The sequence below is a fragment of the Cornus florida genome, unplaced genomic scaffold, assembly GCF_030987335.1.
Source record: "Cornus florida cultivar Cherokee Brave unplaced genomic scaffold, ASM3098733v1 CherokeeBrave_3.0.0_Hap2_Chr01, whole genome shotgun sequence".
NCBI classification, from domain to species: Eukaryota; Viridiplantae; Streptophyta; class Magnoliopsida; order Cornales; family Cornaceae; genus Cornus; species Cornus florida.
The window spans coordinates 7,183,262-7,201,511 of record NW_026775571.1 but is presented as its reverse complement, the minus strand read 5'-3'; the positions used below and the strand labels follow the sequence as shown (position 1 = coordinate 7,201,511).

At 34.7% G+C, this 18,250-nt stretch overlaps 1 long non-coding RNA gene across 2 annotated transcripts; it reads right to left on the bottom strand.

Moving 5' to 3' along the window:
• Window positions 1-1,846: 1,846 nt before the first annotated feature.
• Window positions 1,847-12,002, bottom strand: LOC132285600 (uncharacterized). Of its 2 annotated transcripts, none has more exons than XR_009472586.1 (4): window positions 11,709-12,002; window positions 9,779-11,496; window positions 4,170-9,591; window positions 1,847-2,057 (listed from the first exon to the last, which is right to left on the bottom strand). It is a non-coding gene; the product is annotated as an uncharacterized LOC132285600 (long non-coding RNA). The 2 variants fall into 2 exon arrangements; XR_009472583.1 differs by having other exon boundaries at window positions 9,809-11,496.
• Window positions 12,003-18,250: the final 6,248 nt, after the last annotated feature.

Here is an 18,250-nt window from a genome sequence, read left to right as displayed (position 1 = left end):
CACCCCAAGAAACAAAAATATTTTTGAAGAACTTTGCATCCATACCCCTATGGACACCAGGAGCAACCAGAGTACTTTCCTACAAAAGTAAAGTTACGTATTTTGTGGAAACCACTTAAGATGAAGGTACATGAAGTCAAAACTCAACTCTGAACACTAAAGTGAGGTTATGCCAACAAAGTGACGAATAAACGAAAAATATGGAAATGACGCGGCCCTTTAAGGAAGTTGTCAATCCAAGGGAAAGAGTCTCGGAAACCATTTCCGAGGGCTCGAGACGACACTAAGTGATGAGTAACCGTACTCAGAAAAGAAAAATCAATGAAAATATTTATCCATAAAAATCTGAGAAAAATGAAAGGAAGGAAAATGACCGGGTCATTACAACCTACCCTCCTTATGGAAATTTCGTCCTTGAAAATAGGACCATCACTGAAAGAACTAAACAATGACCGAACACAAGGTCACACCAAGGAAAGGATCATAAGGCACTAAAGGACAACTCCAGAAGCCCCAAGGTCCAACTGAAGGAATGCGAAACCACGAACCGAAAGATAACACCTCATCAAACGAATTGACATACAACCCAACGTCAACCTCCCAAAGGAAACCAAGACAACAACACGTCAAAACAAGGAACACGACCAAAAGCAATATGATAGCACGAATAGCGACTATAACCCACCCACAACGTGCTCAAGGTGCGGTAGCATCGACAACATCTAATGCCCACCCACACTTACATTACTAGCTAGGTAATACAAGGTAGCATCGACGGTAACTAGCACTCACCCACCACACATAACTTGTATGGTAGCATGACAATATAAAGCCCTAATTCATCACCTGCCCCAAACAAGCTTACCCGTGAAACCTACTGATACAAATGACATCAATGTCAAAACGATCATTACCGAAAGCACCACGGAAACCATGCATTTTGTGAGAGTTGAGATATAGTCCAAGATGTCCAGCCGGACTATCCTGGCCAATCCCAAAACTTTGACAATAATGCCATAGGGTATCGCTATGGTTAAGGACTCAAATCCTCAATACCAGAAAACTGACAACCCCAAGTCTCAAAACACCGTTGTTAACAACACCAGTCAAGAATCCAAAGCCTGACAAGTCTGTGCCTTCAAGCCAATGGATCGGACTTTATGAAATTAAACAACATCACCATCGACTTAGTCACAATGACTCCCAACAAGGAAAATAACCCAAAATCCTCCACATCATCCTAAAGCTGACCTGCTGCAAGGCTACGCCTAGGAATCAAGACACCGGATCAAGCACACACACACACTCCCGACAACCAAGGTCACACAACCCCAGGCACAGTAAAGGAAAGATAAAAGCATGAACTAAACCAAATAATCACTCATAAGACATACATATATAAGGTAACCATGTCACGACTCATAAAATCAAATCATAAAAGCCAGATCGCACCATACAACTAAACACATAGTATGCCAGGGCAATCAAATATGCTACCTATCAAATAGGGATTAAGCATTAAGGACACGCTACACATCATCTATGCATGCTAAACAGATATAATAAATAGAAAATACATCATCTATATCATCACATAACTACCAGATAGTCACGTATCCTAAACTTATTTGTACAGCATGCTAAGGCACATAAACATGCAAAAGGGACTATGCAAATAACAATCCCACAAGTCAAAAGTAAGAAGGGTTGAAATGCCTCTCAAAAGGATGAACTCACTGAAAGTGAATCCCAAAAACCCGGATGGTTCCTGTAACGCCCCGAATTTTTTTCGAAATAAAATCCTCGATTTCATTAAATCAAAATACTTAAATACACACCCAGGATCTCAAAAATAAAATAAATACTTCTTTATTGATACTAAATCAATTCCTCAATTTAAAAATATACAATGTCTCCAAATAAATTAAATTGATACTGAATCAATTTCCTCAAATAAATACATAAAAATCTCTAAATAACATAATTTAATTCCTCAACTCCTACTCTTCCACCTAATCCCGCAACTAGCAATCCAAGCTTATCCTCAGTACCTGAAACTGTAGGGGGGTAAGACGGGAGAAGTCCCAGTAAGAAAAACCATAACAAGAATCTCAAAGAGGTTTCATTAAAATTAGTTCACAAAATATAAATATATTTTTGAACAAAAAATATATATATATATATATGTGTGTGTGTGTGTGTAATTTAACAAAACAGCATTAACAAAATATTTAAGATAAAATCACCCAGGCAATTCAAGGTATAAAGAACCCTACACTGTAAAATAAATCATAGATAATCTGAGCACCAAAAATTCTCACAATCTGTCCATCTCGGCCCTCTCTGCATCTCTGTCCTCAAAAACTCTCTCTATATTGTTTTTCCTCAATTTTTCTATCTCTTCTTCACCAAACAAATGCCCATATAAATAAACCATTTCAACCGACCCAATACAAATATCTACCGACAAAAATCAAATCAAAGGACATGTAGACAGACACCCACTTTCTTATCTCTTATCTTCATTAATTTCTATACACAATTTCTATCCTACAAGAGCAGCCGTGCAAAAACCAAGTCAAAGACTTTTCTTTCGGCCAAACAAACAATCCAAGTGGGTCCCACGAATTATTACCTAAATTCATCACCAATTCTCTCTTTCCTTACCCATGTCGGCTGGCCCCTTCTTTAATTCCTTCACCATAAAAATATATACAAATATATAATGTAACAAATTAAAATCTCCACTAGCTCCGCCACCACTTTCCTTTCATTTCTTTCTTTCTTTTCTTTTTTTCTTTTATTTCTTTTTCCTTCTTCTCTCTCGGCTACCAGTTGGTTGTCCACCAACATTACATATATATGTATATATAAATATATATATATATATAATATGTAACAAAAACACTAATTCAATCCATTAATGCTCTCAAGTGGGACCCGCCCACTATCACAAAATCAAAACCCATATTTGCTTCCAATTTTCGTACCTGCTCCTTACTCCCATCAGTTTACATAATATACATATATATCATATATATGTTTTCAAAAAAACAAAATCCTTTAATTATTTTATTTCCTCTTCAATTTTGCTGCCATATAATAAATAAAAACTCAAATTAAATAAATTGAAATATCATAATCCAATCTCTAATTGGTAAGTCTCCAATTAAAATTAAACAATCAAGTTTCACACAACTAAAAATCATAAAATAAATATAATTTCAACACTAAAAAATCCGGGTTGTCACATTCTCTACCACTTAAAAAAAATTTCGTCCCAAAATTCAGATCCAAAAATATTTGTATACCTGAAAACATCAAAAGTCGTAAAATCAAAACCAAAAATCCTTACCCCAGGCGATGCAAAATTCAGTGACATGAAAAATATTGTGGTAGCTAACAGTGCTATTTACCTGCCCACACACTCCGTAACCGTTGTGGTAACTAGACGATGTCGTCACCCGCCCACAAAATAAAACCGATAGTGATCTAGGGACACCTGCCCCTAATCACCGATAGTAATCATCCTAGTAGCTGCCAGTGAACGACATCCGGACACACACACCCGGTTAGGAGCGTCAGCTAGTCAGAACTAAACACTCACCCACACACACCCGACAACATCATCACTAAACTCACACTTCTGGCTGAGTACAGGCTCTGATACCATTCTGTAACGCCCCGAATTTTTTTCTAAATAAAATCCTCGATTTCATTAAATCAAAATACTTAAATACACACCCAGGATCTCAAAAATAAAATAAAGACTTCTTTATTGATACTGAATCAATTCCTCAATTTAAAAATCTACAATGTCTCCAAATAAATTAAATTGATACTAAATCAATTTCCTCAAATAAATACATAAAAATCTCTATATAAAATAATTTAATTCCTTAACTCCTACTCTTCCACCTAATCCCACAACTAGCAATTCAAGTTTATCCTCGGTACCTAAAACTGTAGGGGTGTGAGACGGGGAAGTCCCAGTAGGAAAAACCAAAACAAGAATCTCAAAGAGGTTTCATAAATATTAGTTCACAAAATATAAATATATTTTTGAACAAAATATATATATATATATATATATGAAATTTAACAACACAGCATTAACAAAATATTTGAGATAAAATCACCCAAACAATTCAAGGTATAAAGAACCATACACTATAAAATAAATCATGGATAATCTGAGCACCAAAAATTCTCATAGTCTGTCCATCTCGGCACTCTTGGCATCTCTGTCCTCAACAACTCTCTCTATATTGTTTTTCATCAATTTTTCTATCCCTTCTTCACCAAACAAATGCCCATATAAATAGACTATTTCAACCGACCCAATACAAATATCTACCGAAAAAAATCAAATCAAAGGACATGTAGACAGACACCCACTTTCTTATCTCTTATCTTCATTAATTTCTATACACAATTTCTATCCTACAAGAGCAGCCGTGCAAAAACCAAGTCAAACTTTTGTTTTGGCCAAACAAACAATCCAAGTGGGTCCCACGAATTATTACCTCAATTCATCACCAATTCTCTGTTTCCTTACCCATGTCGGCTGGCCCATTCTTTTATTCCTTCACCATAAAAATATATACACATATATAATGTAACAAATTAAAATCTCCACTAGGTCCGCCACCACTTTCCTTCCATTTCTTTCTTTCTTTTCTTTTTTTCTTTTATTTCTTTTTCCTTCTTCTCTCTCGGCTACCACTTGGTTGTCCACTAACATTACATATATATATATATATATATATATATATATATAATATGTAACAAAAACACAAATTCAATCCATTAATGCTCTCAAGTGGGACCTGCCCACTATCACAAAATCAAAACCCATATTTGCTTCCAATTTTCGTACCTGCTCCTTACTCCCAGCAGTTTACATAATATACATATATATCATATATATGTTTTCAAAAAAACAAAATCCTTTAATCATTTTATTTCCTCTTCAATTTTGCTGCCATGTAACAAATAAAAACTCAAATTAAATAAATTGAAATATCATAATCCAATCTATAATTGGTAAGTCTCCAATTAAGATTAAACAATCAGTTTCACACAACTAAAAATATTAAAATAAATATAATTTCAACACTAAAAAATTCGGGTTGTCACATCCTCCACCACTTAAAAAAAATTTCGTCCCAAAATTCAGATCCAAAAATTTTTGTATACCTGAAAACATCAAAAGTGGTAAAATCATATCCAAAAATCCTTACCCCAAGCGATGCAAAATTCTGTGACATGAAAAATATTGTGGTAGCTGACAGTGCTATTTACTCGCCCACACACTCCGTAACCGTTGTGGTAACTAGACGATGCCATCACCCACCCACAAAATAAAACCGATAGTGATCTAGGGACACCTTCCCCTAATCACCGATAGTAATCATCCTAGTAGCTGCCAGTGAACGACATCCGGACACACACACCCGGTTACGAGCGGCAGCTAGTCAGAACTAAACACTCACCCGACAACATCATCACTAAACACTTCCAGCTGAGTACAGGCTCTGATACCATTCTGTAGCGGCCCAAATTTTTTTCTAAATAAAATCCTCGATTTCATTAAATCAAAATACTTAAGTACACACCCAGGATCTCAAAAATAAAATAAATACTTCTTTATTGATACTGAATCAATTCCTTAATTTAAAAATGTACAATGTCTCCAAATAAATTAAATTGATACTAAATCAATTTCCTCAAATAAATACATAAAAATCTATAAATAAAATAATTTAATTCCTTAACTCCTACACTTCCAACTAATCCCGCAACTAGCAATCCAAGTTTATCCTCGGTACCTGAAATTGTAGGGGGGCGAGGCGGGGGAAATCCCAGTAGGAAAAACCATAACAAGAATCTTAAAGAGGTTTCATAAAAATTAGTTCACAAAATATAAACCTATTTTTGAATAAAATATATATATATATATATATATATATATATATATATGCAATTTAACAAAACAGCATTAACAAAATATTTGAGATAAAATCACCCAGACAATTCAAGGTATAAAGAACCCTACACTGTAAAATAAATCCTGGATATTCTAAGCACCAAAAATTCTCATAGTCTGTCCATCTCGGCCCTCTCGGCATCTCTGTCCTCAAAAACTCCCTCTGTATTGTTTTTCCACAATTTTTCTATCTCTTCTTCACCAAACAAATGCCCATATAAATAGACCATTTCAACCGACCCAATACAAATATCTACCGACGAAAATCAAATCAAAGGACATGTAGACAGACACCCACCTTCTTATCTCTTATTTTCATTAATTTCTACACACAATTTCTATCCCACAAGAGCAGCCGTGCAAAAACCAAGTCAAAGACTTTTGTTTTGGCCAAACAAACAATCCAGGTGGGCCCCTCGAATTATTACCTCAATTCATCACCAATTCTCTCTTTCCTTACCCATGTCGGCTGGCCCCTTCTTTTATTCCTTCACCATAAAAATATATACACAGATATAATGCAACAAATTAAAATCTCCACTAGGTCCGCCACCACTCTCCTTCCATTTCTTTCTTTCTTTTCTTTTTTTCTTTATTTCTTTTACCTTCTTCTCTTTAGGCTACCAGTTGGTTGTCGACCAACATTACATATATATATATATGTATATGTATATGTAACAAAAACACTAATTCAATCCATTAATGCTCTCAAGTGGGACCCGCCCACCATCACAAAATCAAAACCCATATTTGCTTCCAATTTTCGTACCTGCTCCTTACTCCCACCAGTTTACACAATATACATATATATCATATATATGTTTTCAAAAAAACAAAATCCTTTAATCATTTTATTTCCTCTTCAATTTTGCTGCCATGTAACAAATAAAAACTCAAATTAAATAAATTGAAATATCATAATCCAATCTCTAATTGGTAAGTCTCCAATTGAAATTAAACAATCAGTTTCACACAACTAAAAATCATAAAATAACTATAATTTCAACACTAAAAAAACCAGATTGTCACATTCTCCACCACTTAAAAAGAATTTCGACCCAAAATTCAGATCCAAAAATTTTTGTATACCTGAAAACAACAAAAGTGGTAAAATCAAATCCAAAAATGCTTACCCCAGGCGATGCAAAATTTAGTGACATGAAAAATATTGTGGTAGCTGACAGTGCTATTTACCCGCCCACACACTTCTTAACCGTTGTGGTAACTAGACGATGCCGTCACCCGCCCACAAAATAAAACCGATAGTGATCTAAGGACACCTGCCCCTAATCACCGATAGTAATCATCCTAGTAGCTGCCAGTGAATGACATCCGGACACACACACCCGATTACGAGCGGCGGACAGTCAAAAACTAAACACTCACCCACACACACCCGACAACATCATCACTAAACTCACACTTCCGGCTGAGTACAGGCTCTGATACCATTCTGTAGCGCCCCGAATTTTTTTCTAAATAAAATTCTCGATTTCATTAAATCAAAATACTTAAATACACACCTAGGATCTCAAAACTAAAATAAATACTTCTTTATTGATACTGAATCAATTCCTCAATTTAAAAATATACAATGTCTCCAAATAAATTAAATTGATACTAAATCAATTTCCTCAAATAAATACATAAAAATCTCTAAATAAAATAATTTAATTCCTTAACTCCTATTCTTTCACCTAATCCCGCACTAACAATCCAAGTTTATCCTCGGTACCTAAAACAGTAGGGGGGTGAAACGGGGAAAGTCCTAGTAGGAAAAACCATAACAAGAATCTCAAAGAGGTTTCATAAAAATTAGTTCACAAAATATAAATATATTTTTCAACAAAAAAAAAAAAATTATATATATATATATATATGCAATTTAACAAAACAGCATTAACAAAATATTTGAGATAAAATCACCCAAGCAATTCAAGGTATAAAGAACCCTACACTGTAAAATAAATCATGGATAATCTGAGCACCAAAAATTCTCATAGTCTATCCATCTCGGCCCTCTCGGCATCTCTGTCCTCAAAAACTCTCTCTGTATTGTTTTTCCTCAATTTTTCTATCCCTTCTTCACCAAACAAATAACCATATAAATAGACCATTTCAACCGACCCAATACAGATATCTACCGACAAAAATCAAATCAAAGGACATGTAGACAGACACCCACTTTCTTATCTCTTATCTTCATTAATTTCTATGCACAATTTCTTTCCTACAAGAGCAGCCGTGCAAAAACCAAGTCAAAGACTTTTGTTTTGGCCAAACGAACAATCCAAGTGGGTACCACGAATTATTACCTCAATTCATCATCAATTCTCTCTTTCCTTACCCATTTTGGCTGGCCCCTTCTTTTATTCCTTCACCACAAAAATATATACATATATATAATGTAACAAATTAAAATCTCCACTAGCACCGCCACCACTTTCCTTCCATTTCTTTCTTCTTCTTTTTTTTTTCTTTTATTTCTTTTTCCTTCTTCTCTCTCGGCTACCAGTTGGTTGTCCACCAACATTACATATATATATATATATATATATATAATATGTAACAAAAACACTAATTCAATCCATTAATGCTCTCAAGTGGGACCCGCCCTCTATCACAAAATCAAAACCCATATTTGTTACTCCCATCAGTTTACATAATATACATATATATCATATATATGTTTTCAAAAAATCAAAATCCTTTAGTCATTTTATTTCCTCTTCAATTTTGCTGGCATGTAACAAATAAAAACTCAAATTAAATAAATTGAAATATCATAATCCAATCTCTAATTGGTAAGTCTCCAATTAAAATTAAACAATCAGTTTCACACAATTAAAAATCATAAAATAAATATAATTTCTACACTAAAAAATCCGGGTTGTCACATTCTCCACCACTTAAAAAGAATTTCGTCCCAAAATTCAGATCCAAAAATTTTTGTATACTTGAAAACATCAAAAGTGGTAAAATCAAATCCAAAAATCCTTCCCCCAGGCGATGCAAAATTCAGTGACATGAAAAATATTGTGGTAGCTGACAGTGCTATTTACCCGCCCACACACTCTGTAACCGTTGTGGTAACAAGACAATGCTGTCACCCGCCCACAAAATAAAACCGATAGTGATCTAGGGACACCTGCCCCAAATCACCGATAGTAATCATCCTAGTAGCTACCAGTGAACGACATCCAGACACACACCCAGTTACGAGTGGCAGCTAGTCAGAACTAAACACTCAACCCACACACACCCGACAACATCATCACTAAACTCACACTTCCGGCTGAGTACAGACTATGATACCATTCTATAACGTCCCGAATTTTTTTCTAAATAAAATCCTCAATTTCATTAAATCAAAATACTTAAATTCACACCCAGGATCTCAAAAATAAAATAAATACTTCTCTATTGATACTGAATCAATTCCTCAATTTAAAAATATACAATGTCTCCAAAAAAATTAAATTGATACTAAATCAATTTCCTCAAATAAATACATAAAAATCTCTAAATAAAATAATTTAATTCCTTAACTCCTACTTTTCCACCTAATCCCGAAACTAGCAATCCAAGTTTATCCTCAGTACCTGAAATTGTAATGGGGTTAGACGGGGGATGTCCCAGTAGGAAAAACCATAACAAGAATCTCAAAAAGGTTTCATAAAAATTAGTTCACAAAATATAAATATATTTTTGAACAAAAAATATATATATATATATATATATATGCAATTTAACAAAACAGCATTAACAAAATATTTGAGATAAAATCACCCAGACATTTCAAGGTATAAAGAACCCTACAGTGTAAAATAAATCATAGATAATCTGAGCACCAAAAATTTTCATAGTCTGTCCATCTCGGCCCTCTCGGCATCTCTGTCCTCAAAAACTCTCTCTGTATTGTTTTTCCTCAATTTTTCTATCTCTTCTTCACTAAACAAATGCCCATATAAGTAGACCATTTCAACCGACCCAATAAAAATATCTACCGACAAAAATCAAATCAAAGGACATGTAGATAGACACCCACTTTCTTATCTCCTATCTTCATTAATTTCTATACACAATTTCTATCCTACAAGAGCAGCCGTGCAAAAACCAAGTCAAAGACTTTTGTTTTGGCCAAACAACCAATCCAAGTGGGTCCCACGAATTATTACCTCAATTCATCACCAATTCTCTCTTTCCTTACCCATGTCGGCTGGCCCCTTATTTTATTCCTTCACCATAAAAATATATACACATATATAATGTAACAAATTAAAATCTTCACTAGCTCTGCCACCACATTCCTTCCATTTCTTTCTTTCTTTTCTTTTTTTCTTTTATTTCTTTTTCCTTCTTCTCTCTCAGCTACCAGTTGGTTGTCCACCAATATTATATATATATATATATATATATATATATATATATATATAATATGTAACAAAAACACTAATTCAATCCATTAATGCTCTCAAGTGGGACCCGCCCACCATCACAAATTCAAAACCCATATTTGCTTCCAATTTTCGTACCTGCTCCTTACTCCTATCAGTTTACATAATATACATATATATCATATATATGTTTTCAAAAAAACAAAATCCTTTAGTCATTTTATTTCCTTTTCAATTTTGCTGCCATGTAACAGATAAAAACTCAAATTAAATAAATTGAAATATCATAATCCAATCTCTAATTGGTAAATCTCCAATTAAAATTAAACAATCAGTTTCACACAACTAAAAATCATAAAATAAATGTAATTTCAACACTAAAAAATTCGGGTTGTCACATTCTCCACCACTTAAAAAGAATTTCGTCCCCAAATTCAGATCCAAAAATTTTTGTATACCTGAAAACATAAAAAGTGGTAAAATCAAATCCAAAAATCCTTACCCCACGTCATGCAAAATTCAGTGACATGAAAAATATTGTGGTAGCTGACAGTGCTATTTACCCGCCCACACACTCTGTAACCGTTGTGGTACCTAGACGATGCCGTCACCCGCCTACAAAATAAAACCGATAGTGATCTAGGGGCACCTGCCCCTAATCACCGATAGTAATCATCCTAGTAGCTGCCAGTGAACGACATCCAGACACACACACCCGGTTACGAGCGACAGCTAATCAGAACTAAACACTCACCCACACACACCCGACAAAATCATCACTAAACTCGCACTTCCGGCTGAGTACAGGCTCTGATACCATTCTGTAACGCCTCGAATTTTTTTCTAAATAAAATCCTTAATTTCATTAAATCAAAATACTTAAATACACACCCAGGATCTCAAAAATAAAATAAATACTTCTTTATTGATACTGAATCAATTCCTCAATTTAAAAATATACAATGTCTCCAAATAAATTAAATTGATACTAAATCAATTTCCTCAAATAAATACATAAAAATCTCTAAATAAAATAATTTAATTCCTTAACTCCTACTCTTCCACCTAATCCCAGAACTTGCAATCCAAGTTTATCCTCGGTACCTGAAACTGTAGGGGTATGAGACGGGGGAAGTCCCAATAGGAAAAACCATAACAAGAATCTCAAAGAGGTTTCATAAAAATTAGTTCACAAAATATAAATATATTTTTGAACAAATATATATATATATATATATATATATATGCAATTTAACAAAACAACATTAACAAAATATTTAAGATAAAATCACCCAGGCAATTCAAGATATAAAGAACCCTACACTGTAAAATAAGTCATGGATAATCTAAGCACCAAAAATTCTCATAGTCTGTCCATCTCGGCCCTCTCGGCATCTCTGTCCTCAAAAACTCTCTCTGTATTGTTTTTCCTCAATTTTTCTATCTCTTCTTCACCAAACAAATGCCCATATAAATAAACCATTTCAACCGACCCAATACAAATATCTACCGACAAAAATCAAATCAAAGGACATGTAGACAGACACCCACTTTCTTATCTCTTATCTTCATTAATTTCTATACACAATTTCCATCCTACAAGAGCTGCCGTGGAAAAACCAAGTCAAAAACTTTTATTTTTGCTAAACAAACAATCCAAGTGGGTCCCTCAAATTATTACCTCAATTCATCACCAATTCTCTCTTTCCTTACACATGTCGGCTGGCCCCTTCTTTTATTCCTTCACCATAAAAATATATACACATATATAATGGGACAAAATAAAATCTCCACTAGCTCCGCCACCACTTTCCTTCCATTTCTTTCTTTCTTTTCTTTTTTTCTTTTATTTCTTTTTCCTTCTTCTCTCTCGGCTACCAGTTGGTTATCCACCAACATTACATATATATATATATATATATATATATATATATATAATATGTAACAAAAACACTAATTCAATCCATTAACGCTCTCAAGTGGGACCTGCCCACTATCACAAAATCAAAACCCATATTTGCTTCCAATTTTCGTACCTGCTCCTTACTCCCAGCAGTTTACATAATATACATATATATCATATATGTGTTTTCAAAAAAACAAAATCCTTTAATCATTTTATTTCCTCTTCAATTTTGCTGCCATGTAACAAATAAAAACTCAAATTAAATAAATTGAAATATCATAATCCAATCTCTAATTGGTAAGTCTCCAATTAAAATTAAACAATCTGTTTCACACAACTAAAAATCATAAAATAAATATAATTTCAACACTAAAAAATTCGGGTTGTCACAGTTCCAATCTCTCACCTTGAGGAAATGAATCATCTCCTTGAGTGAACGCTAAGGCTCCCGAAACAAAGAGTCTACAAGTCTTTCCTAAGACTAGCTCAAACCCAAGATGGAATCCCAACGCCACACAAGACGAAATAACGACGCAATGGATAGTTCTAACACTAGCCATTACGAGACATCAACAGAGAACTCAACTCAAGATGCCAACGAGTTCGATGAGAACTAGACAGGATTCTAACGAAACCCTAAAACACTACCCCAAGTCTTAAATGGCAAGTGAGAGTAATTAATTGCACCAATGCAATTAATTACATGAAACCATGCACACCCCTAACAATAGCTCGTAAAAGCTATCTGGGCAACACCAGATGGATCCTAGGTCAACACCCCTATCTAGATCCCAAAATCATTGCCTAAGAAGGCAAGACACGAGAACCTCATTGTTGAGGCTCACATGGTAACTTCCCAAATCCCTAAGGAAGGACTCGAGTCAATCCCGACTCATCACCCCATGACGATAGAAACAAGACCCCAATGATGTCATTACATCCAGGTCACCACGAAACCCCAAGAGACGAAACCAACACCCCGGACACCCCCCGACCACGTCGTGAAGCCACGAAGAAAAAAGGAAATGAAACAATGCCTCCCTGGCCCACGTCTCACTCCTCCAGACAAGGACTGCGATTCTACGCTCACATGATCCCTCGCATCAACCGTCAGACTAAGGTCTCAAAACAACCAAATCGTTAAGAAGAACAAGAAGGTTTCCATCGTGGGTTCCTTTCAGAATAAATTTCTCCTACCCAAGGAAGAAACTTAGCAAGACAAGAATGCATCCAAGGGATACGACAGACCCCAAGAGACAATGCCCTGGCATTATTCTCTACCAACCAAGCTAAAACAACATACCATGTCAAAATAAGACATAAAGGTAAACAGCTAGCATACAGCATGGCAACAGGCTACCTACTCACACAAGTAATAAAAATCACATAAGGCATGTTGGTGTATGTAGGAAAAAGACATGAAGCATGACAATATGCTGCATATAATCATGGTAAGATGAACAAACACATATGACACGCTAAAGTAAACAAGCATATACAACATGCTAGGCAGACAAGCGTAAATAACATGATAACACACATAAGCATGGACAATGTACAAAAGCCTACAAGCATATGCAGTATGCTAAGGCAAACAAGCATATACAACATGGTATAATAAATAAGCATCTATTATATGCTAAGGTGGTTAAGGTAAGCTTCTAAATAAGTTGCCACATAAGCAAACAGACATGTTATCAAATCAAAACATGTTATCAAGAAGCAATTAAACACATAGAGCATGGCAACACAAGCATGACATGCACCCAAAACCCATCGTCCAAGGTATTCGAACCTAGGAACTCTGATACCACCTATGATGACCCTGGTTTTTCAAGCCAGTGCGTTATGTGATGAACTGAAGATTGACCAGATAACGGATCCAAATGCGAAAGTAAAAATAGAAAACAAGACCCTGAAGATACAATACATCTCCAAGAAGCCAGAGTGACCTTCTATGAGGCCACGAATCTCAACGAGAACAATGCGGAAACGAATGATCAGAAAAAGACCGAACAGGCCCCCAAGGGTAAAATAATCTTTTCACATGGAAGTAATGTCCTTGGGAATGTACATCATTCCTAAGACACATCTGTGACTTCCCATGAACTCACGGGACTCAAAGCAAGTAGCGGAAACAAATTAAAAGAAAACTGGACAAATTTAGCCATAAGGTCAAAATGGTCATTTCTGAATATATAAAATCGGGTGCCATCGAGTACACCACTAGAAAAACAGCAAAAATTAATCAAGCTAGACCCAAGAATCACTTGATTCGGAGTCCCGATGATGAGAGTTTCATAAAATCAAACTTTTGGGTTTGAAATTAGTGCAACAAGGGTACTTTACAAGAGGTAAAATGGTCTTTTAAGACAAAACTAGATGCAACTAAGCATACTATTAGATAGACAAGGAAAAATTAATAAATCCAGACTCAGGAATCACTTGATTCGGAGTCCAGATGAAGAAGATATGAAACGTCAAAGTTTCAAAAAAACCAACTTTTGGGTTTAAAATAAGTGTGGCAAGGGTACTTTGCAAGGCGTAAAATGGTCTTTTCAGATAGAATTGGATACAACCGTGCATACCATTGGATAGATTAGCCAAAGTTAATGAACTTAGACTTAAAAATCACTTGATTCGGAGTCGGGACAAAAAAGATATGAGGCATCAAAGTTTAAAAAAAAAATTAACTTTCTGGGTTTCAACATGTGTAGGGCCTGCACAGATTTTTGGAATTCAAATGGGGGTTTGAGAGCTTAAACAAGATTTTTTGGAAAAAAAGTTCTGAATAAACCCCTCCCCCCCCCCCCCCCCCCCCCCCCCAAAATCATGTTTTCTACATGACCATGTCAAGAGCAGTTTTTACTTTTCAAAGAAAATACCCGAAATGCCCCTTAGATTAGAACTTTATCCGGTAAAACCTGAAACGCACCAGGTTTCCAGATCTGTGAGTTGTTTTCAGCATCAAAACGATTTGTTTTGTAAAAGCACAAAGAAAAAATTCCCTTGAAAATCATGTTTTCTACCCGGCAGCGTAAACAAAAATTAAAAAAAAAAAAAAAAACACAATGTAAAAAACCCAGAATGACCCTAGATCAGAAATGGCAAGAGGGTTAAAAAGTCTGCTACAAGCATAGTAGAAAATTGAACTTTACACGGGACTTCCGGCACCAGGACGACATTTTCTAGAAAAATATTAAGAAGAAACCCCCCCTAAAATCACATTTTCTAAGTGACCATATCAAGGCCGGAGTTTATTTCCCGAAGGAAAACCCCAAAATGCCCTTAAACCGGATTATGCAAGAAAATTTTAAAATGAGTCCATAGGAGGCTCAAATCACTAAGGAAAGGGTTTTTCTCGAAAATGATCATGCACACGGACGTAACTTACTTATTAGGACGTGCTACAATGATCAACGGCTTAAAAATACCGCCAATGCAAAATATGACCCCCCGACGACCAAAAATGGCTAAAATGAACTAGAAATGAAAATTTTGAAAACCAAAATTAACAAATGATCTTAAATTACTGTTTGGCCCTTGGCCACAGTTCATACATGATTAATGAGACCCTATGAAAGAATAAAAGTGGAATTCCAACACCCGATGCAAACGTGGTGAAGTAATTACTTGGCATTTTTTAATATTTTCATAATATTTCATAAAGTTAAAAGTTACATAGGATACATGATACATGTCATTGGCCTCCAGCCACATCTCATACATGTCAAATACATCATAAAAGGTGTACTTATATACACGTTACATATATTGAATCAAATATACAAGTTTTGACATATAAAGCTACAAACATCATTCCATGCTAACATTTGCATGAATCATGAACTTCAAATCTACAAATCATCCTAAGTATAATGTGAATCTTGAATCTTGATTCCTATACCTGAAAAATGTCCCCACTACGTGGGTAAGTAACATAAAGCTACTTGTAGGAGATGAGCATGCAAAGACCTAGCGTTTTACAAACTTATTAAGTTGATACAAATCCATTCAATACGGTCATGCCACCTAGCGTCTATGTCAAAGGTGAGGCTTAGGGAGCATCCTAAGCTACCTAGAGTATTCCTAGCATAAACCACATCATTCATGCAATTTAAACAATATAGGAGCATGTGGTACACGCAACAAGTCATTCGATATACAAGTATACGTACGCAAGTATACAATCAAGATTGAAATGCACTTAAGACAAGTATAGACGATATAAGTATACTAGGTTATCTAGAAAGAAAATCATCAATATACAAAGGTACACACTAAGTACACTAAGCAATATTGAAATGAAAATGCAACATGTAAATTCAAGTATAAATTTCTAAGTATATTAAGCAATGTTGACATGCATGGCATACAAGTATACAAATCCAAGTATGCTAAGCATTTTTTATATATAAGGCGTACAAGTATACAAATCCAAGAATACTAAGCAAGAAATAAAGTACCATGCATCCAAGCACAAGTTAAAAGTAATCCACAATTACAAATAGGAATTGAATGCGAAATCATCTAATGGCAGAAAGACAAAGGACATATGGTCTCAATGACCAAACAAGTGATCTTGGGTTACTAGCTCGCAAGGAACTACATAGTGCGCACTATATGTTGTAGAAGGAACTCTCATCTCTCGTACTAGAGACATACTCTAGCCTTAACATATTTCAACTTCCATACAAGCTTTCCAAAAATCATTAAGTTGTGCAACAAGTATATCACATATACACAATGCACATTGTTAATTACCATTCATAACCAAGTCATAGAATACACACAAGATATGCTCTAGGCCTTTAAGCTACAATGGCATATTAAATGTTATACAAGTATAATGTGTATATAACAAGTTAAATCATAACTTCTACTCATGGAACACCATCTTGCAATCATACACCAAGTTACAAATTAAAAATTAAGCAAGAATATAACATCAATACTTAATTACCTCAATGAAAGCATACAAATGGAATTTAATTAAATTAAATAATTAAATTCTTTAGATTAGAAAGCAACTCCAAGAATCCTAAATATAATACATGTCAAAGGTCATAGCAAGGCCTAATTTAATTTCAAGTTACAAACCAATTCTACCGTAATTACAACAAGGTAAATTAAGATCAATGCCAAGAAAATAATTAAATAAATTTCTCAAAAATCATTCAAATATTCTCAATTTAATATATATGATAGAACATGCCAAGCTCATCAATAATATATTATCAAAAATCCAATTAAGTGATTAGAACACTCAGAGAAAAATTAACTCTAGATTTTAAAACAATTCCAAATGTCCTCAAATTCACATATGTTAAAGAACATACTAAGGCCTAATTTAATATCACATTACAAGTTGATTCCATGCTAGTTAGAACCATGTGAATTAAATTTTCATTCAAGTGAAAGATGAATTAAAAGTTGCAATACTTATTCAAATCCTCCCAATTTAATATATGTTAACAAGCATATCAAGGCTTAATTTAATAGCATGCTACAATTTAATTCCAAGCTATACACAACTATGAGAATTAAATCTTAAACATAGAAAATAATTAAATTAAATTCTAGAATTAATACAAAGGCATGCTTACAAGTTGTATATGCTTTAAAACCATCAATACAACACATATTTAAACTTAAAACATCCCCTACCTCAATTTGAGTTGAAATCTCAAATCCCCACAGACAGAAAAGTGCTCTGAATCCGACGATACTCTTAGGTTATGTTGGGGACTTCGAGGGAAGCAACTTTAACCTTTGAGGCACCATGAAAATCCAAACTCGAACTCAAAACCCGAATTAAAAAATGGTCAGAATTGGCTTCTACTAAGGGGGAAAGGTGCACGTCGCAATAAACGCTAAAGCACTATGACATTTTACACGAGGGAAGAAGGTGGAAAAGAAGAAAAGAAGGTGGCAGCCCCTTGGGCTGCCATGGCTGGT